This window comes from Lytechinus pictus, chromosome 3 (assembly GCF_037042905.1).
Source record: "Lytechinus pictus isolate F3 Inbred chromosome 3, Lp3.0, whole genome shotgun sequence".
Classification (NCBI taxonomy): domain Eukaryota; kingdom Metazoa; phylum Echinodermata; class Echinoidea; order Temnopleuroida; family Toxopneustidae; genus Lytechinus; species Lytechinus pictus.
Genome location: NC_087247.1, coordinates 57,989,813 through 57,998,054, shown reverse-complemented (window position 1 = coordinate 57,998,054; position 8,242 = coordinate 57,989,813). Strand labels below are relative to the sequence as shown.

Genomic DNA, 8,242 nt, shown 5'->3' with positions numbered 1-8,242 from the left:
AGACAATGCGAGCACCAGGAACAATGAAGACTAGGCCCTGTGCAAATTATGTTTCATAAAGTTATAATTTATTTATGTAATATAACATAAGATAATCATAATATAATATAACATTATAATTAACAATAATTTCTTCTTTCCCACTACGTTTCTTTCCCTTTCTCCCTCTTTTTCTCCTTTTCCCTGTTTTTTGTTTTTTTTGTTTTTGGGCCAGCCGATTGGGGGGGCACATGCCCCCCCGTAGTTACGCCACTGGTCTACACCATTTGGTTTAGTACGGCCCACCTTCCACACCTCGCGCAAATCGGACTCTAAACACGTAGTGTTGGGACAAAAAGGACATCCTTTATAACACATTTTAATTTTGTTTTATCATCCCCGCAAATTTGACCCTAAACACGTAGCTTTCCTAGCGAAATAGATACCCTTTTTTCATTATTTATGTGTGTTTGACATCCTTATCACGTTACGTACGTAACGTGCCCTATCTTGAAAAAGACATCCTTTTTACGTGTTTTTTTGGTCGCGCATGGTATCCACTCGTCAATGTAAGTGGCCCCCCCCCCCCCCCCCCCGGTTTTCTATCAGTCATAAATAAATCGAGACTAGATATTGGCATGTTGCTTCACCAGAGCTTTGTCATTGTATAAGTTTATCATTTTTACAGGTATCAGAATATTGGACAAGACATGGCCTACTGTTTTCCTGAAATGGATTGCTATTGTGGCCTTGAAATAATAGAATATTTTATTTTTCATTAATATGTATTTATTTATTCATTGAGAGACTTGTGAAACAATGTCTTTGTATTTGTGTAGTTCTGTAGTGGTAATATGATTCAATTTATGGAAAAAAATATTTGAATGGTTGGAGGTAAAATAGCGTACATACAAAGTTACGCTTCTAATTTCTTGAAAATCAAGTTGTTATGACATATGGGCATCCAGAATATTTGTGACTTCTTTCTAATCATGATATTTTTTACTGTTAGTTTTTGTTATGTGGAATGGGATGTTCTTTATACTTAAAAGGTTATAATTTTTTCTTATACTTTCAGGAAAATTAATAAAATGGGTTCCAAAAAGAAATTGATGAAACTTCACACGGGCACTGCACAAATTCCACTCTGTCAAAATGAACAATATTTCAATACAGGCTAGCTTAATACTAGCACATGTCAATAATTAAGAGATTGGTTCAATCAGAGAGGATATAGCCCCTCACATCAATTGGTTTCAGAATCCAAAGTTCCTAGCGGCAAACGAAAGACAATTGACAATGTGAGGGGATTGAACAAACTTCCCTTTATTTCACCTTTTTTCACAGGCATTTTTAATGATACCGTGTTCTTACTTGGTCTTTGTTGGTAAAATAATGTCAAAGTGCATACTATTATCGTTAGATTAAGATTTTTTTTGCAATGCGATCGTGTAGGCTACCGACAATGATAAGAAAGAAAGTCCCGGTTTAAGGTCTAAATCTGAAAAATTCAGCTTGCACTCGCATCATATATTTAATAGAAATTTCGCTCAGAATATCGAAAATTTCCGCTCGCCGCGCTTCACGCTGACATGAAAGGACAGGTCCACCCCAACAAAAAGTTGATTTTAATAAAAAGAGAAAAATCGAACAAGCATAACACTGAAAATTTCATCAAAATCAGATGTAAAATAATAAAGTTATGACATTTTAAAGTTTCGCTTAATTTCACAAAACAGTTATATGCAAATCTTGGTCGGTATGCAAATGAGGAGACTGTTGACGTCATCCACTCGCTATTTCTTTTGTATTTTATTATATGAAATATTCCAATTTTCTCCACATTATCAAGTGAAACAGTGATTAATTCCTCCCTGAACATGTGGAATTAGCATTGTTTAATACTAAATGGTTCAGTCAAGTTGGTCCTTATGGTCAAATCTGTAAAAAACGAAATATTGTATAATTCAAACAATAAAAAACAAAAGACATAGTGAGTGATGGACATCATGGACTGACCCATTTGCATGTCACTGAGTTGTGCATATCACTGTTTTGTGAAAAATAAGCGAAACTTTAGAATGCCATAACTTTCTTATTTTACATCCAATCTTGATGAAATTTTCAGTGTTATGCTAGTTTGAATTTTCTCTATTTATTCAAGTCAACATTTTGCTGGGATGGACTTGACCTTTAAGATACACAGATTGTTAAATTGAATATGCATATCTTGAGTTTGTTCTTTATATAAAAAAAGTGTGTGAAAATGTTAATTTTTCAAGTCAAAACATCAAAAGTTCTCTGTACTAACAGTGATTAAAATGTCCCGGTTTAAAGTCTAAATCTCAACAAAAATTTCAGCCCGTGCTTCGTGCTAGCATCATATATTTAGTGAGATCAATATTCTCTCCACAATTTTTCTTCATGTTGATGTTGACAATGCTTAAAAATTTACTTTGGGTCAGTATTATAACAAAAATTTCAGCTCGCACTTTGCACTCGCATTGTGTTTATTGAGATACACACCTTGTTCAATTACATATGCGGAATCTAAGTTTGTTCTTACACAAAAACGTGTGAAAATGTTAAATTTTCAAGTCAAAGTATCAAGAGTTGTCAGCTCATACTTCTGTACCGACAGTGAACCATTTTCCTTCAGTGCTTAAAATGTTCCTTTTTGTGTCAGCAAATCAAAATTTCAGCTCACGCTTCGCGCTCGCATTATGTTTATTGAGATACACAGCTTGTACAATTACAGATGCATAAACTGAGTTTGAACCATTTTCCTTCATGTTGGACAGTGCTTAAAATGTTCCCTTTCGGGTCAACAAGTAAAAATATCCAAAAATTTTCAAGCTTGCACTTCGCACTCGCATTAATGTTTGAGATACACAGCTCTTTCAATTACAGATGCAGAAACAGTTTTAATGTAAAAACACATAAAAATATTTAGTTTTCAACGCCATCATTCAGTTATACCCTTCCTTTTCATGACAAAAACTGCATGAAAGGTTCGATATCAAATCTAAGTTTGATTAGATAACCATCAAGTTCATGATTGCAAAAAAGTAATCGGTACCGATATTTGTTGGTAATCAGGGCCTCCACACCCCCCTAATTAAAGGCCTAGCGACGCCCCTGATTGAACCAATCTCTTATTTATATGTGCTTAGTAAAGATTATTGTAAAAATATTGTCCATTTTGACTGAATGGAATTTGTGTAGTGCCCTTGTAAAGTTTGATCAATTTTTTTAAAAACCCAGTTTGTTATTATAAAAAAGAATTATTAACCTCTAACTACGGTAATGTTCAGGAATTCTTAATTTCATTGCAAGCATATATTGTACACTATAATGATGGTGTATTATTTTGTGATTTGAATATGATTCTTTGGGTGCATACTACAGGTATTTGTATGTAGCTTCTAACAATATGGAATTTTGCCGGTAAGCTTCCATCCACTCTGCAGACTGGTAAACGCTGATTTATCTATCGCCAATTCGTCCACTTATCAGTTGGTCTAGCTTCATTTAGTCTAATTATGCCATTCCGTCCATCAACATTTTGTCTAATAACTATTTGGTCCAATAAACGGTTACAGCTCGATCATTAAATATGTGAGTTGGTTTCCGCATGATAACATATCAAATATTTAACGGATTAAATTTTTTTGGTGTGTAGGTAGATGACACCAAAATACAGGCTAAATTCGAATTCGGAGTCCGCAGGTCAGAGCTCATAAAATATGTAAGTTGGTTTCCGCATGATAGCTAATGAAATATTCAACGGATTTAAACAATTTTTGGTGTGCAGGTAGATGACACCAAAATACAGGCAAAGTTCGAATTAGTTCGCAGGTCAAAGCTCTTTCAATATGCGAATTGATTTCTGCATAACTTTGGAAATATTCAACGGATTTAAACAATTTTTGGTGTGTAGGTAGATGACATCAAAATACAGGCAAAGTTCGAATTCTTAGTTCGCAGGTCAAAGCTCATTATATATGCAAGTTGGTTTCTGCATGATAACTTTGGAAATATTCACCAGATATTAAAAATGTTTGGTGTCTGGGTAGATGACACCAAAATACAGTCGGGTCACATCAAATGAGCTGACTGTCATATTCTGTCAGAGATTATTATGGAAAGGGCGAGTCTTTAGGTCAAAATTTGTTCATTCTAAAATTTCTAGTCTTTTAAGTCATTTCGCCCAATTAACACTTATCCAATTTTATGGACTAAATGGCTATTGGACCAACTGCATGGTTATAAGATGAAATGGTGAGTGGACGAAATGGTAATAAGACCATGTGGATATTGGACGAATTGATGGTAGACCAAATGATAGTAGACGAGTTGGCAGTTGGACAAATTGGCATTAGACCAAATGGAAATATACCTACAGTCTTACTCGTGTAGATTGATAAGCCACATTTCCCCCCAGTGCTGACTGGATCAGATCATTGGCCTTGGGTATTCTGAGTCCCTACTCAAATATAGGATTATAAATCCTTTCTTTATTGAAATAACTTTTGTATTCCTTTCAAAGTCAACAATGAGGGCAACATTTCATCCATTATTATGTTGAAAGTTCAGTGGTATTCATATCCCTGTGAAAAAGAGGGACAGACTATTAATTTCTCTAGGGGACAAACAAAGTACCACAAGATGACCTGTAAACGTTAGTGCTAACAGAGGCCCTGTTACAACCAGTAATGTGGCAGCGATTCCTAATGTTACAGCAATGTATTACTTACACATTGATATAAATGTTTTGACTTCACAATCTGAAATATGTGACTGGGCTTACTGTTAGCGCTTTGTTAGGCTAACGTTTCTGTGCTGCTGGCACTGATCTTTACCTTGTCCATGCTTGTTTGTGGCCAATTTTGGACATCTCGGGCTCAGAATCGCTATCTGACAAAGTTCTCAGTTGGTGGAAGCATGTTGTATGTCTAGTCAATAGGTTTTATTTTATCATATGTGGCTGTATGGTGTCTAACACAATGTTTACCTTGATATTATTACTCTTGCAATAAACTATATATTTCATCACACGTCTTCTTTCATTTTGAGTATATTTAGACATATTATCACCAGTACCCTACCAGTGAAGGGAAAACGTTCACTATGTACATAGAAAAAATGTTTTTTATGATCATGTTAGTAAACTAGGTTCCAAAAGAAACTTATCAATTTTCACAAACACACCACACAAATTTTACTCGGTCAAAATGAACAAAATTTTGGCACAGGCTACATGTAGCTTCAATTGAGAGCTTGGTTTAACAACAAAGAGGCTATACCCCCTCAAATCAATTGGTTCTGGAATCCAAAGTCACTAAATGGCAAAAGGAAGACAAATGAGATGGCATTAAACAAACTTTCTAGTTTATTAAAGTTCACAGTATGACCATCGGCATATTTAATTGATTTAATAACTAAGAAGTTACAGGAAGTTAAAATTAACATTTTAAACACACTTATTGAGGTAAAATAAGTATAATGCAAAAATGGACTCAATATCAGTCAAGCAAAGAATGGCCATATGATTTAATCCCATATAATTTTCATTGGTCTTTCTTTTGCTATTTTGTGACTTTGGATTCCGGAACCAATTGATTTAAGGGGCTATATCCTCTGTTATTAAACAGATCTCTTAGTGGCATGTGCTTAGTAAAGATTATTGAAGCTGGCCTGAGTCAAAATTTTATTCATTTTGAGTTTTTGACCGAGTGGAATTTGCGTAGTGCGCTTGTGAAGTTTGATAGATTTCTCTTGGAACCCAGTTTATTTGACAGGGCCGGGGGAAAATAATTTTTCTTTAAAATTTTCCTTTTTCCATAAATTTATTAGTTTTTGTCTCACCCACCAGAGGTGAAGGAGAGACTTAGTGATCCAAATGTCGTCCATTCGTCACAAACAGAATGACACATACATGTAACTCCGCAACCGTAAGTCACTTTTCAATGAAACTTGGATGAAAGATGTACTTAGGGGACCTGCATGTTATGCTGCAGTCAGTGGTCACATGTTCAGATCAAAGGTCATTTTCAGGTCAACGTTAAAGTTTACATGCAAGACTCCCTTATGATATGACACATAACTCTGCAACCTTTAGTCACTTTTCAACCAAACTTAGATGGTAGATGCACTTAGGGGACCTGCATGTTATGCTGCAGTCGGAGGTCACATGGTAAGGTCAATGTTGAAGTTAACATGCAAGACTCTTATATATGACACATAACTCTGCAACCGTTAGTCACTTTTCAACCAAACTTGGGTTGTTGATGTACTGAGGGGACTTGCATGTTATGCTGTAGTCGGAGGTCACATGGTAATGTCAAAGGTAATTTTGAAGACAACATCAAAGTTTACATGCAAGACTCTTGCAACAAACGTTATTCCATCCCATTTATTTCACAATGAACTTTTGATACAATACTGCTGCTTGCCCTTGCAAATCGCGATATTTCTGGTCATTTTCACAAGTTGGCAAGACACAACATCACTTATGCCTTGAATTTATTGTATTGAGTTTGAGGCATCAACCTATAAAGAAAAATGCTTTTTTTAATCAAAATTTCTAATAATCATTTTTTATTCTGAATTCAGTCACAGCTGAAGATTTAATGAACCATGTAAGGATAATACATTTTGTTCCTGGCACAAATTAATGTTGAACCAGAAGGGATATTTTGTTGTTTTTGTTCAGTCTTTAAGGGTCAGGAATTAAAACTTGAATAATGTTATCAACCATGATTTTAATTTGATAAACAATTAATAGAATTCAAATATGTATTGAAGGTCAAGTCCATGAGCATAGTATGATATTGTGAAAAGCATACATGTATACCATATGAAATTGGGGGATTTAAAAAAAAATTCACTTTACTGTTCAATGCACAACATGGTCAGTATGCAAATTAGGAAGCCAGAATCGAAATATTAAATATTTAAAATGAGAATCAAAGCCTAGCAACAAGAAAATATTCAAAGAATATGATCAACAAAGCTCTCAGTAAAATTAGATGAACAATGAGTTATGAGCATTTGAATATTGAGAATATGATGCTACATGTATGGAGATTTTCCTAATGCAAACAAGATATGTGATGTCACACATGAACACTCTCCTATTTTGACACTGAAAATATAGCCCATATAATCTCTTTTTGCTCATTTTTATGACAGGACAAACAAATACTTAAAAAACTCACCAAATTTTGCGATAGACTACCGGTACATAGAAGGGAAAATGTAGGAGAAAATAAAGTTTTATATGTGACATCAGTCTTTCACAGATCTTCGTCGCATTGCAAATGGAAGGACTTGCATTGAATTTTTGCATTGGTGTATAAATATTTAAATGCTTATCAAAAGTTTATTATCCATTCAATTTGATTTGCTCTGTTAGATTTAACTTGCCAAGAAGTAATTTTCTTTTAATTTTTTGTGAATTTGAAGAAATAATCTCAAAAATTCAAAATACAGTACTATGTTTGAATTATGATAATGGTGATTTTACATTTCCCATGAGGAATCAAACCAAGTCTTACAATCCGAGGAAGACACAATTATGTCAACAGAGAAAAGAATGCAAGAAAATCACATTGTCAAGACTAGGATGGATTTAAGCTTGGTACACCAACTTGCATGACAGCATTGACAAGGACTCTATCAACTGATCTTTCTTGTCAGTTCAGGAAATTAATGTTCTTTCATTATCCCATCTCTTTGTTGGGGCAGTTGGGTACTTCCATATTTGTAATGCAAGCCAGGGGCCCTTTCAAATCTTGGTTGGACTAGTTGAACACAGATGAAGAGACAAAAGACAAAGAGTACACATTTGCAAGGTAACGCACTAGTTCCCCCCCCCAAAAAAAAAGTTTATTCCAATGGATTCAAAATTTTCTAAATAACACCACCACTTTTTCAAGGAGACTCAACAATGACAAAAAGATGTTAAATCATTTAAATATACATGTATATATATATATATATATATATATATTACAGTCCATGCTGTGCTAATAAAAAATCATGAATAACCAAAGATCAGGTTCTAGAGCTGGTGTTCTATATTCACATCTGGGTTTGAACTTTGGAAACTATGTTGTTTTTCTCAACATGAGGGATGACATGTAACATTTGAAATGTATGGATGTTGAAAATTGTGAACATTTCTGATGACCTTTGAAGATCAATTGAAAAACATAAAATGGAAACTAAACAAGCTCATTCCCAGTTTAAGTTATAGCTG

General features: G+C 34.4%; 1 long non-coding RNA gene across 1 annotated transcript; it reads left to right on the top strand.

Annotated features, from left to right (window-relative positions):
• The first annotated feature begins 1,339 nt into the window (after positions 1–1,339).
• On the top strand, positions 1,340–5,036 carry LOC135153647 (uncharacterized). Its single transcript, XR_010293126.1, has 2 exons — positions 1,340–3,837; positions 3,967–5,036. It is a non-coding gene; the product is annotated as an uncharacterized LOC135153647 (long non-coding RNA).
• Positions 5,037–8,242: the final 3,206 nt, after the last annotated feature.